This window comes from Prionailurus bengalensis, chromosome C1 (assembly GCF_016509475.1).
Source record: "Prionailurus bengalensis isolate Pbe53 chromosome C1, Fcat_Pben_1.1_paternal_pri, whole genome shotgun sequence".
NCBI classification, from domain to species: domain Eukaryota; kingdom Metazoa; phylum Chordata; class Mammalia; order Carnivora; family Felidae; genus Prionailurus; species Prionailurus bengalensis.
Genome location: NC_057345.1, coordinates 66,453,860 through 66,468,852, shown reverse-complemented (window position 1 = coordinate 66,468,852; position 14,993 = coordinate 66,453,860). Strand labels below are relative to the sequence as shown.

The 14,993-nt window shown below is 36.1% G+C and overlaps 1 protein-coding gene across 2 annotated transcripts in view; it reads left to right on the top strand.

Annotated features, from left to right (window-relative positions):
- ADGRL4 (adhesion G protein-coupled receptor L4) overlaps positions 1-14,993 on the top strand; it is a 109,035-nt gene that overhangs the window by 39,878 nt on the left and 54,164 nt on the right. The window lies entirely within an intron of this gene.

Below are 14,993 nucleotides of genomic sequence, written 5' to 3'. Positions count from 1 at the left end.
CTTCCTTTAAAACCACAGAAATATGTGCTTTGCAACTGAATCCAGTCTGATGTTCATAGCTGAGAGGCCCCCACCCGGTGGGAGCAGGGTCCACTGGCAATCTTATTTCCCAAGCAGACTTCCCACACTTTTGGTGCCGCACAGGCAAGGCGGCGACAACAGATGGAGTATCGCTGTGGTATAAAAAACATTTGAGGGGAAACATGTGCAGATGTATTTTGGCCATGAAACTATGTGAAAGGTCTTACAATTCGAGAAATTAATTAGAAAACAGAACTGTTGTGCAGAATTTGAGAAAGTTTTGGCAGTAAGCAGTTATATTTGTAAAACCAAATAGCCACCACCCTTCTCTTCATCTTCTAAATAATAAATTTTATTTCCAGCGTGTTCCCTTTCTAATTTAACAAACTCATATCAATGTACTAATGTGAAATTATACAGTCCTTAAATTATAAAGCTTTGCTATAGGAATGAAGCTTTTTTTTTTAATGTAAGTTCCTCATGTGTTAGACTTTATTCTTTTTAACATATTTGTAATTTCCATTTGTTCTAAATTTGCTACACCAGAAAACTTGGAAGTCAATAAAATCTATAGTTAAATCTATTAATTCTACTTTTAAAATTAGGCAATAATTTATAAGTTTTTATTTCCTGTCTTAATGAAGATTTGACTATAAATATTAAATCTAAAATTCATACTGATAGAAAATTCAAACTTTTTCATCATGACCATACAGTATGATGATAAATATGGGCTTTACATAAAAGAGACCATACAGTATGATGATAAATATGGGCTTTACGTAAAAAAAAAAAAGATAAATATGGGCTTTACATAACCTAAGCAGTGGGTTAAAAGTAATTGTTTTCATTCCTTCGTATTTATTCAAAAGTTAGTATGTTTTGGGGCGCCTGGGTGGCTTAGTCGGTTGAGTGTCTGACTTCGTCTCAGGTCATGAACTCACAGTCCTTGAGTTCGAGCCCTGCATTGGGCTCTGTGCTGACAGCTCAAAGCCTGGGGCCTGCTTCTGATTCTGTGTCTCCCTCTTTCTCTGCCCCTCTCTTGCTCATGCTCTCTCCCTGTCTTAAAAATAAATAAAAAACATTAAAAAATCAAAAGTTAGTATGTTTTATTATTCTTAATATTTATAACACCTCCAGTGTGCCAAGTACTACCTGAAGATATTTAATGTTTTTTTTTCTTTTTGTCTTTATTTTTTTAAGCAATTTTAAGTTCATAGCAAATTGAGAGGAAGGTATAGAATTGTCCATACACCCCCTAAGCCAACACTTTGCACAGCCTTCTCCATTATCAACAACACCCCCACTAGAGTGGTACATTTGTTACAACTGATGAACTTATCTGGACACATTATCACCTAAAGACCACAGTTTACAGTAGGGTTCACTGTTGGGGTATAATCTGCAGGTTTGGAAAAATGTATAATGAAATGTATCCACCAGTATAGAATCATACAGACCATTTTTACTGCCCTGGAAATCCTCTTTATTCCACCTGTTCTTCCCTCTCTCCTCTTTAATGGATTCTTAATCTTCACAATAACCCTCCAGTGGACATCCTTGATTCCATTTTGCTGGTGGGGAAATTAAACTTTGGACATGTCATATAAGATTCAAAGTTTGACCTATGTGACTCTTCAATATGTGTTTTTCCCAATTTCATGATGGCTCTTTTCAACCAGGATTCAAATTACTGGGTTTTTTTTTCTTTTTTTTTTTTCTTTTTTTCTTTCTTTTTTTTGTTTTTTTGTTTTTTTGGTGGGGGGCGTTCTATGCTGTCATTACTGTCAAGATAAAATAAACTTTCCTTTCTCATTGGAAAATAGTTCTTTTGTCACCATGTTCATTGGAGATGATATAAGTCTTGCTTAATATTTTACAGCATCAGCTCAGCTGTCAGATTTAAAACCCAGCTCTGACAGTCTAATGCTCTGTCCTGCTGTGTGCTAACATCTCTGTGCCTTCAGTGTTTTCATCCATAAAATGGGGCAATATTACTTCAGAGTTTTGTTTTAGTATTTAAATGACACAGTAATGTGACTGCCTAGCACATAATAAATGTTCAGTAAACGTTAGCAATTACTTTCTTCTTCTTATAAGAGATAGATAGGGGCATCTGGGTGGCTCAGTCGGTTAAGCATCTGACTCTTGATTTTGGTTCAGATCATGATCTCATGGTGGTGAGATCGAGCCCCACATCAGGCTCTACTCTGACCATGGAGCCTGCTTAGGATTCTCCATCTTTTTCTTCCCCCCCCCCCACCTCGCCCCTGCCTCTCTCCCAACTCACACATACTCTCACTCTAAAATTAAAAAAAAAAAAAGATAGATGTAAATGGGTCCAGTAGTTTTAATACTTATAATCTCTTGTTCTTTCCAGCTATTGGTCTTTGGAGTAGGTTATTTATTTTTTTAATATATTTTTTAAATGTTTATTTTTGACAGGCTGAGAGAGAGCTTGAGAGCAAGGTAAGGGAGAGAAGGAGACAGAGGATCTGAAGCAGGCTCTGCTCCACGCCATCAGCACAGAACCTAATGCAGGGTTCAAACTCATGAGCCCTGAGATCATGACCTGAGCTGAAACCAACTGTCAGATGCTTAGCCGACTGAGCCACCCAGGTGCCTTAGTAGGTTATCTAAAAGAAGATTCTAGTTATACTTGATCTTGGAAAATCATTTTATTGTTTGCTACAAAATTGTTGGGACATGAGATAAGGAAATGTCCCATTTTTTTCCCCTTAAATTAACACTGATTGTTTAGGTATCTCTGGGAGTACTATAAAAGCTGAAATGTTGGCATGTTAGTCCATATTATTTATATTTTTATGTCAGCCTGCAAGGTTTGCCTGCTATAAACTAGCAAGTACAAGGAGTTAGTGCTCCAAAGGAGATATTCCTTTTCTAGCACAGTTAAAATTGAATCCTCAGTTAATTTTTCACTTATGTTTTATTTTTATAACAAAGTATTATACAGATTATGGCTTTTTGAATCATAGTTAAGTGTGATGGTTACAAAGATTTTTTTAAAAATATTTATTTATTTTGGGGAGAGAGCAAGTGGGGGAGGGGCAGAGAGAGAGGAAGACACAGAATCCAAAGCAGGCCCCAGGCTCTGAGCTGCCAGCACAGAGCCCAATGCAGGGCTGGAACCCACAACTGCAAGATCATGACCTGAGCTGAAGTCGGACACTTAACCTACTGAGCCACCCAGGCGCCCCTGGTTGTAAAGATTTTAAAAATACAACAATTATAGATTTCACATTAAAACAGGAATCTCTCCAAATATATACTTGGATTTTTTCAGAACTCTGGACTAAGTAATCATAAGCAGAAATTATATTTTTATATTATGAGTAGGCGAATTCCTATTTTAAAGATTAAAATACTTAGGAATAAAATAGCTTCAAAGTTTTATTTATTTAAGTACAGTTATATTCACCATCTTATTTATTGCTGAGAACCTTTCTGCAGAAATTTAGACAGTATATTATTAATATCAGCACTTTGTGGATGAAAAAAACACAGACAAAATAGAACTAAGTGACTTGCCTGAAATAACACAACTGTTTGTAAATAAATCCAGGACTGGGGCTTATCTTCTCGACTCAAAGCTTTTGTAAAATTTTTTAACACAGCAATAAGCAGAATTCTATTCTGATTATATGTCCTTCTGCTACCAGAATATCTAGTATGAGTCGTTTAGCCAGAACCAAGATGTTCTCATTTTCAATAAGTCTGCACAACAAAGTCATTAGGCATAACTAACTGCTATCACAGCCATCTGTAAATGGGCTTTGAAAGAAACAACTTTGATACTGTAACAGAAAACATCACAGAGGCAGAAAACAGTATTTTATTTGATGAGTTTAACTATATCTCAACTAATAAATTGGCTGTCATTCCTGCCCAGTATAGAGATAAGGGGGACGAGGACATGTAGATGCCCTTTTTGGCTTGCCAATTTGCAATTATCCCATGACAGAACACAGTTTTACTATGATTGATGAAACATTTTAGGGGGGAAAAAAGGGCTTAAATGGAAGAATTTTATTAGGTTTTAAAATGACACTGCTAACAATAGTGCTGGGGAAAAATAAACATGAAAACATTTTAAGTAGATAGCAGGAATGCAGCCTAATCCAAACTGCCTAGAATGTCCTTGCTGTTTTCACTTACTTTTGCATCATATACGGGGATGTAAACAACTTAATTCTAAGGTTATTGTTGCAACCTTTTCTGCTTTGTACTTTGATCAGAAATAGTGTCTGAAATAAAAATGAGAAACCTCTAAGACTTCAGTGGCTTGTCATAAAAGGATGCTATTAAACATAAAAAAAAATGCGGTAACTGCATACTCTGAGCTAGAAAAGCACTAGAGTGATAAGGAAATGTACATTATACAGTAATATCAGGATCACTCTGATCTTGAACATTCATTTTCAAGTTGGACAAAGTTTTTGAATCAGTCTCCCTTGCTCTTAAGTATTCGTATCTCAAGTTATATAATCAGTTTTACCATCCCATATTGGGTCAGATCACTGGTCCAGAAAATAAGGCATCAGATCTTTTCCCAGAGTCGGTACTATTAGCTAAATCATCTTACTGCTCAGTGTACCTAACCAATGGTATGAGGCTACAAAACTTATGGAGGAAAGCAATTTCTAACTGACCCTTAAGGCAATTATTTTAGGGCTAGAAGCGTGATATTTGATTACACCTAGTATCATTTTCAATTTAAATAGCTATAAATTACTCACACCTTTTTTTGAATAGCAACAAGTTTTAAGTCAAGGAACTCTTCTGATAATTGAAGAAATGTCCATATGTTTATTATATGCCCCATAAAACAGCGTTTCTTTAAATGCTTTAATTATTTCTTGGGGCTGTGATTTTATTATGTGTAAATTTATTTTTATTTTTTCTTATGAAGAGATCCCATAAAACAGTCAAGTGACCGATGATTTGAGACCAGCCAGACATAAATGATAAAATAATAGTTTTGTGATATGCTGTATGATTAAAGCAGATGTCATATTTAATTTAAATTTAAACCAATGTCATATTTAATCCTGATGATATGAAAACTATGAATACAAGATTTATTTTTCACAGTCCCAAAGTAGATCTCAAATATCCAAATCCAATTAGAGGGTTCTCTCTTGCTAAAGAAACTTCAGAAGGCAAAGAAAGATAATCTTGGCAGCACTCTGGAAGTGGAAATGTACTCATAAATAGGCAGGATCAGAGGAATTTGGGATCAGGTAGGAAGGACAGGTACACAAAGGAGCAGAGTGGGGTTAGGGCAAAGGAAATATGGAGGAAATATGAAGGAAATTGTCCACTGAGCAGCCTCTGTGGTGGTTTGAACACTAGTATGATTTATACCTCTTACAAGCACCATACCAAGTTTTAAACAGTTTGTCAATAGGGGCACCTGGGTGGCTCAATAGGTTGAGTGTCCAACTTCAGCTCAGGTCATGATCTCGTAGCTCACGAGTTCAAGCCCCACGTCGGGGTCTGTGCTGACAGCTCAGAGGCTGGAGCCAGCTTCAGCTTCTGTGTCTCCCTCTGTCTCTGCCCCTCCCCTGCCTACTCTCTCTCTCTATCTCTCTCTCTCTCTCTCTGTCAAAAATAAATAGACATTAAAATTTTTAAACAGTTTGACAATAAAAGGTGTGTGACATGCTCAGGTATGGGTGCAAACAAGAAGATTCCATATTGTGATGTCCTCATTGAACAAGCATTTGTTGTGTATCTCTTATGTACCAAATATATACAAATGCCCAAATATACAAATATCAATAATTTATGGTCTTTTTCCTTGATAATCTCACAGTTTAAAATGAAAGACCTATTTGTAGAGAATTCATCAACTTATAATAGCAAAATATGGGAATCTTATTTTAATATTCATAAAATATGAGACAAGCTTTTCTGTATACCATAGTTTTGCATGTCAAGTTTTCTTAAGGCATGGTAAGCTTCTGTGGCAACTTTTCTCAAGTAGATTAGTACCATATTTTGCATTAACCAAAATTTGCTATTTGATTAGTTTTATGTGGCCATAGATTTTTAAATATGCCCTCACCACTATTGTACTTTATTTTGTACATATTGAGATATCTGTGAGATTTACAAGGATATGTCACCAAAAAGATGGAAAAATCATTGAAATTAAATTTCTGTATTCTTTTCTTTCAACAAATAAAAACTATGTATGTTAATTTACACACACCTGTACATATATGTATAGATATATTAGTTTTAAAGCAAAAATACATAAATGACATTTTAGTATAATTTTTGAAGAATGTTTGATATGATTTATGGCAAATATCTAAAGAAAAAGGTGTCATTCTGACATTGTCAAGATAAAGTTTATGCTTGGATGGACAAGACAGGGAGAGAAAGAATCAACAATATCTTCAACATGGTTCTGCACAAGGACTTGTGAAATAATGGTGTAGATAAAAAGAACTTGAGGGAGGCAAAATGGTTGTCATCTTTGAAGAGGAAGGTAATAAATTTAAAGTTTTCATAGTTAATTTAGGGAATTGTTGGGAGACTTTAGGAATATCTAGTAGCTATTGAATTAAAATGCAGAGAGATCAGGAGTGGAGGGAAAAAAAAAAGTAGGAGTGTCCCCAGGGGTAAAAGATGAAAACACAGAGTGAATGTAATCTCTGAAAAGGACAAAGGGCTGCTAACTGAGGCATTTTAGGGATGCATTAAATGTTTATTGCAGATAGCCTGCAATTCTGCACATGCTTTGCTCTCAGGGCCCTGTACTATGATGAAGGGATTTAAAAAATGAGTGTTAGGCTTTGACCTACCAAAAATTAAAAAATAAGTTAGGTTTGAGCATTAAACAAATACTATTTTTTAATATCAACCAGTCTGACATCAAGATGCACGTATTGGCTGGTAGAGAAATAAGTTTTGAGTTTTTTGCCACTTCTTTCTCAGCTATTAATACAGTCATATATCTAGGAATGGATAATAAAATGTACAAGAATAGGTGAAGTTGGGGTCATCAATGTAGGCATCAGGAAAGAATATTACTCAGACACAGGACAAGCAAAATCTTATTTAACTAAAAAAAAAGAAAAAGAAAAGAAAAAAATACAGACAAAACTGATAGTTTTCTCATGTCAGTACCATTTGTCACGCCTAAATGTGGTAAATATTGAGGTCACAGTTACAATCACAAGTTATGGAAGGCAGCATATCATCATTATACTATGTACAGGTGGATGACAAAAATAAATTTTGTCAGGACAGGGAATTCTTGCTCCTCTACACCTATTCCTGGTACTCATCATCAAATCCATATTTTTGTGCTTGACTAAAATTAGGTAACCACATTTCTTTTCTGCAGTGTGTTTTACTTGCCCACTGTACCCTATTCTCACCTTGATCAAAGTAATATCAACTCTATGAACCCTATTATGTCCCTAGTATTATTAGTTTTTCATTTCAGTAAATATAAGAACCCTAATTATCTCTTAATTTACACATTCATAATCATACAGTCATCATCCAATTGCATTTATATATTGTTAGGTTGATTGTCCACCATTATTATACCTCAGTCTAATCTTCCTCTGTATTGAGGCCTGTATACAAAATACATTACTATTTGATTAGAACACTATGTTGAATGTTTACTTGACACAGAGTACATGGGTGGGTGATCTAATATCTGAATACATGCATTTCTACAAATGCTTTGCAATCCCATGAGCGAAAGATTTCTTTAGCTGCTTAAGAGAGAACAATAGGATCAGTTATTTTATCCCAGTAACTTACACATGCTACCCCACTGTCTCTCAGTTATGTTGGTGAGGATCTGATACTATTCTAATCATTTTTCCTTTGTTAACTGGTGACTTTTTTTGTAACTGAGAGCTTGTAAGATTTTTCTCTCTATCATTGATTTGATTTTCCCCTTGAATATGTATTACTTTAATGATTAGAAACAAAAATCAATAAAACTAGTTTCTCAAAACGTATTTCATAACCATCACTTAAGTACCAGAAAGATTATACGAGTATTATTCATCTTTACTATTATAGTTAATAGATATAACAGAATGAAAAAAAAATTAGAATCATTGATTCATAATCTGAAATAAATGTATGAGGATTTTTATCCCACCCTCTGCAGCCAATGAACAAGAGAAGTGGTTTCCAGTGTCTAGAGAAATAAGATGGCTTGTTTTCTTTCTGTTTGCCTACCCTGCTTAGATTTGGTTTTGCTTATTTGCTCTAAAATGTGTTTTAATAGCTCTGACAAAGGGCCAAAAAATGATCATAGCATGAAATGGGAACATTTTCGTAAGTGCTACATTTCCTTCAGAAAATAAGTAAATGCAAAAACAGCAACAAAAACCATTCTATACATTGGAAGGGGGATGCATATCCTTGGCAAAATTCCCGATCTGTATTCGAAGGCATACTTTTCCTTTCAAAAACCTTGAAATGATACTTGTTGCTTCAAACCTTAATATTCCCAAGATAAGTACAAACCGAAGACAGTCCATAATTGAGGAGGCTGATAATGATGATTTTTCTCAGTTCATTAGAGCATTGGGATGAGAAGAGTATTAATTGCCAATGCCACTGGACACACACAAGCCCGGCAGCCTGCCATGGGGAGAAATAGAAAAGAGAAAAAAACAAAACAAAAAACAAAAAAAAAACCTCTCCCATTGCTTCACCGTTGACATAGAGGACCTGTTTCACAAGGAATCACATAATAGTTACAGTCATTTTAGTGTTCAAATTTACGGAACAATACTGGAGATCATGACCAGAGGGAAAATGTGTGTAAGAGTGATGTGCTCTTAAGGTTCTGTGGCTTTCACATTGTTAGAATCCATTTGAGTCCCGCCAATATCTCAAGTGCTTGGAAAAGAGAACAATATTTTTTCTTTTTTAATTATTTTTTTCCTGACTGAGATCAATGTATTAAAAAATGGAATAGAAACTAAAATCATGCTCAACTGCTAGAAAGCCAGTGTCTTATAAACCCAGTAAAACTTCATTATACGGAAATTAATACAATTATGTGGTTTGTTGCCAAAAATGTGTCATTACCTGGATACTCCACAGCACTCTTGAGTTTGGAGAATTAGATGCCCATTAATTGTGCCTTGTTTGGAAGAACACTTTATAGGTCGCCTGGGTGGCTCAGTCCGTTGAGCGTCCGACTTCGGCTCAGGTCACCACCTCGTGGTTGGCGAGTTCGAGCCCCGCGTCGGGCTCTGTGCTGACAGCTCAGAGCCTGGAGCGTGCTTCAGATTCTGTGCCCCCCTCTCTCTCCACCCCACCCCTGCTTGTGCTCTCTCTCTGTCTTTCAAAAATGAATAAACATAAAAAATAAATCAATTTAAAAAATTAAAAAAAAAAAGAAGAACACTTTATGAAAAAGTACCTGTCACTCTACACTGCAGAGATGTAAGGTAGAGCCAGGTAGTCTTCAGTATAAAAACTGTGTACAACAGATTTTCTTTCTAAACTACATGATTTAGCCCATCAGGGGTTTAGTTTCATCATACATAAAATAGAAATAATAGCGATCATTGTGTTATTGTAACAATTAAATAAAATGAGCCATCCAGCAGGATGCATGAGAAGTGTTTCCTCTCTTCTTTCAGATTATTAAGATATAAATCATGCTGATCTAATTTTTAATGTAAGCCCATGGTAATAAAATGAGTAGCTAACCACCAACCACAGGAACAAGTTGCCCAAAAATATGCTAAAAGAGGATTTTTCTGGCATATGCATCTGTGTATTATTTTAAACTCCTGTGTGGTTTTCGGGTAAGCTGGATTGAACCATGTGGAACCCCAAAGTTTTTTCTGGCCAGCACTGGGAACAAATATAAATTAAAAGGCTTCCTTGGTCCTTGTCCTCTACTCTCACATCCTAACCTCTGGGCTGTATCACTCAGTTGGTAGGAAGATCAAACCCAAGTAAAAACATATAAGAAACAACAGCAACAACAAAAGGAAAAACAAGAGTGCAGTAAGGTGACAGCAACACTCATGAAAACCATGGAGATCAAAGCACGTTGAGTCAGGAGAGCGGGCCTACCCAAAGAGAAGTACAAAGACAACAGGCTTGTTTCTTGCACTAAAGCTGAGTAAATGCCAGGCTCTTGATTCTGATGCATCCCCTGGAAGAGGAGGAAGCCTTGTGTTTTACCTGGCGATTAAACAATCTATGGCTATATAGTTGACTGCCCAACTGTTAATACTCCTTTCTAAATGTCCTAAAGGCACCTCAGTCTTTCCTTGTCCAAAAGCAAACTCTCTCCTTAGCCCCTAAGGAAGCTCCTCCTCTGCTTCCCCCTGTCCTGGTAAGTGGATCAGTTTATCAGTGAAATTCCTCCAATTTGGAACCTGGGAGTCATCCCTACTTCCTCTATCTCCAATTAACTCATGTCCTATTAGTCTCCAATCCTCACCAATGTTTTAAAAATTATTTTATTATGAAAAATCCAAACACACAAAATTAAAAAAAAATAATAATAATATAAAGAACCACATGTAACCATTATCCAGCTGATACAATTTTTTTTTAATTTTTAAGTTTATTCATTTATTGTGAGAGAGGGAAAGAAAGCATGAGCAGGAGAGGGGTGGAAGGAGAGAGAAAGAGAGAATCCCAAGCCGGTTCCATGCTGTCAGTGCAGAGCTTGATATGGGATTCAATCTCATGAACTGCGGGATCGTGACCTAAGCCAAAACCAAGAGTCATACGTTTAACCAACTGAGCCACTCAGGTGCCCCTAAGTTAGGTCTTCATGTCTTGTAGTGTTCTGTTGAGTCTACTTGGATCTTAGCTATTTTTCCTTATATTTCCAAAACTGTTTTGAAATTCAAATCTAATCTGATTTCTCTACTACATAAACCTGATGATGGCTATTTTCTTACCCACTGAGTATAGTCCCAAATTCTTAGCAAGTGTTTTCTCAGTTCAGGCCACGCCTACCTGCACAGTTTCTTGCTCTTCATCTCTACCCTCATACCCAGTGTTCAACAATTTAGCTCTCCTATAAAGTATGCTGTTCCTGCAGGCCTCCAGACATTTGGGGAAGCTCTTTCCTTTGAAAGGATTATTGGGGGTTCCTTTCATTTAAATTCTTTTTTTTTAAGTTTTGTTTTTTAGTTTTGAGAGAGAGAGAGAGAGAGAGAGACAGAGAGACAGAGAGAGACAGAGAATGAGTGGGGGAGGGGCAGAGAGAGAAAGGGACAGAGGATGGAAACAGGCTCTGTGCTGACAGCAGCGAGTCCAGTGTGGGGCTCGAACTCATGTACCGTGAGATCATGACCTGAGCTGAAGTCAGACCAACTGAGCCACCCAGGCAACCTAGTTTGTCTAAATTCTACTTCATTGCCGTTTCCAGCATCCCCTCCTCTTCTAAACCTTCCCTACAAATAACCTTCACCCTTCTATCCTGAAAATTTGCCCAGGAAACCATTCCCCTGAGTTACCATTGCACTGCTAAATACCTCTCGTATTTGTTACACACACTACATTCTAATAATTTGGGCCTTTGTACATCTTCTCTCCAGTATCCTTGGATCCTGTTATGTAACAGGCTATGAGCACTCCTTTGTGCATGGAGTGCTCAACTCAGTGTGTTAGACATGAACCACTGAAAATTTTGGCCGAAAAAATGTTACTATTTCTCTTTAACAGTTTTTATAACTTTTAAAAATTTTATTTCCCACTTAATGGTGTTACAGTGAACTTTTCAAGTGATACTCTAATCTAAATATTTATTTTATTATGCCACACAAAGGATTCAGTATAGAGTTCCAGAGAGTGTGTAGCATAACTGGTAAGTTGATTTGAACAATGGAAATAAGAGCACAGAAGAAGCAGCCTTCTGTTTTCCTATATGATATCCACCCAAAGAAACTTTCTCCTTGAGAATTAATTATTATGAAGCTGGACACTGGAAAGCTTAAGGCTATTTAAATACTTCACATTTGTATATTACTTCACAAAGATAATTTCTTGCCTATCTCCACTATCTTGGGGGAAGTGAGGAGGTTACTTCCAGATAAGTGCTATTTTACGAAACAAGATTTGACTGGGACCATCAGGGAATTAGTCCTTATTGTATATCCAGTCCAGAAGATTGGGCGAGAGATAACAAAATACTTTTATTTCCCAATTCTTGATAAGAAAGCTAAAAGGTCAAGTGCTCAAAACCACACAGTAGAGAAAGACACAAAACTCATTGTTAATCTCTTTTTTTCTGCCTATTCATAACATCACCCAAGACTTTTAAAAATGTGTTGAGGCCCAATAACATATTGCCATGTTTAATTTACTTTTAGAAACATAATCAGTTGATATAGTGTCTCATTTTCTTGGACTCTTACCAATACCTCAGACCTAGTGAGTCCTTTTTCTCTGTATTTTTGCATATCATTTTTCAGCTATAGGCCACAAGGGATAAAATCTTCATCGTTCTCTATATTACTAATAACTGATCTGAGAGCACAATTTCTTTTAAAGTTAATATAAACTTCTCCCAGTATGCTGTAAAAGGAGTCAAATTTTGAGATAAAAATTGAAACTTTTATTTTAATAAGAACTCAATTATATGCTCCTGTGTTAACTTGCTTTAGAATGTGAACTCTGACAGCAGGGCACATATCCTGACTTTTTGATTAATTTTTACTTATTTCCCAGTATAGACCATATTCACATTTGGGAACTAGGAAACTCCATAAATATTTGAGTAACTAAATGATTGAATCAAACCTAGTGTTATGAGATATTTTTCTTTTACTTGATTTAGATGATTGTGTTCAATCTGTGAGCTACTCTCAGTTAATTTTAATAAACTAGGCTTTTTGTATGTGTACATAAACAAATGCTTGCTCTGTGAGCGTATATGTACATATTGTCATTAGAGTTGTGTAAGATATCTCTGTTTACAGAATAAATTAATAATTAAATACATACATGTTAATAAAGTATTAACTCTTCAGCCCACTTTATATAAAGCCATTCAAAATTTCTCTGACTTTACCGTCAGATTCTCAGCAATTTTTCTCAACTCCTCCAGCCTCCGTATGCTTTAGCTAAGGGTTGACAAATGTCTAGCCAAATGCTACACATGAACTAAGTGTTTTAAATATGCTTTTTGAATTTTTAAAAATGTTAATCCTTTAGGTAAAGTATGTACTTCCCAGTATCACAAGCCATACCGCCTTCTGTTATCTGACACTTGGTGGAGTCACCTACCTGGCCTATAGAGTAGAGAGTTTTGAGAGCTCAATCTTTGTTCTTATCTATCTCTGAGTTGTTGGCCTCTCAGGGGAGTTCAAAACTCTTCTCTTGCTGCTCTGTCCTATTTATACAAGAATAAATCAGGTATTATGCTGGGGTTTAGAGCTTTCAGTGAACAAGGGATTAGAGAGAGGTGTCTATTAAGGTAAGGTAGAAAGAGGCCTGATGCAAATACACACACACACACACACACACACACACACACACACACACACAAATCTAGGTGCAAGGCCTGGCCTAGCCCTGCTCTAGATATTAGAGACAATGTTCTTGCTTCTCGAAGGCTGACTGGTTTTTCTCTTGAACTGATTTTTTTTAAGCAGTTGAAATGGTAGTATGCCCATTGTAGAAATTTAGGGGTGTGCTCAAAGCAAAAGACACTCCAAAGTGCTTCCTTTGTTTTAGGAACAGGCCTCCCTTGGGCCTAGGAAAGGAGTCTAACACAGAGTCCTACAAGTCTTACCATGAAATAGATCTGAATTGTAGGACATCCTACTAGGCATTAAGATCTTATATTTGTTGAGCTTTGGACCTCATCGTTAACAGTCAAGATCAGATCTCAAATAATCAAAAGTCTGTTCACAGAGATCTTTTTTTTTTTAAGGAAACTGTGTATTTCCACATCATAAAATGAAATAACACCATCTTGTTGATATTTCAGCTAACTTAAATAACATGTAATTCCTAGGGGGGAAAATGTTAATATAATGGTACCGTGTAAAGCCATATACAAAACTAGATATTTTGCATCCGAATTATGTTTCAAATAAAAATGCCTCAAGGGATGAGTGGTTATCTTTGTGTACTGGAGTTACAAATGATTTTTCTTTTCTTTCTTTCTTCTCAGCGTTCTTCCAAAGAATTATAATGAGCAGCATTAAATTACTGAAATTTTAGAAACTGAATTATGGGAAAACTAATTTCGAGAACTTAGAGATTCTCTTTTTGTAAATTATTTATTTATTTTTGAGAGACAGAGTCTGTGCGAGATTGAGAAAGAGAGGCAGAGAGGGAAAGAGAGAGAGAATCTTAAGCAGGCTCCTCACTGTCAGGGCAGAGTCCAGTGCAGGGCTTAAACTCACAACCCGTGAGATCATGACCTGAACTGAAATCAAAAGTCAGATGCTCAACTGACTGAGCCACCCAGGTGCCCCTACAAATGTCTTTATTGTTATAGATGGGTAAGGATAAGTGATTTAAACTGGTTCCCACAGTTTGGAAGCTCCCTCTACACAGAGAAGGGATGACATTACATGCTAATGGCCAAGTAGCTGTTAAGAATCTTAAGCAGAGTGCAAACAAATTTCTAGCAATTAAAATGGTAGGAGTATTATTTTTCAAATAATAAAGACATTAGCAGCCTGTATATACTGCTTAAAACATGCTAGGCTCTACTCTAAGCATTGTCTGAACATCAATTTCTTTAATCCTCTTGACAATCTTCTGAGTTAGTCACAATGTATTTTCCATTTTACAGTAATCTTTCTATCACAGTGACTAGCACATAATAAACACTCAATAAATGGGAGCTTGTTACCACTATGAACTCTTTTTATAATGTATTTAAGAAAGATGAGATCATTTCAACATTCAGAATGGTCCAGGCTTGAATCAGACTTTGCCACTTATTGTTTGTGTGCCTTTGGGCAAGG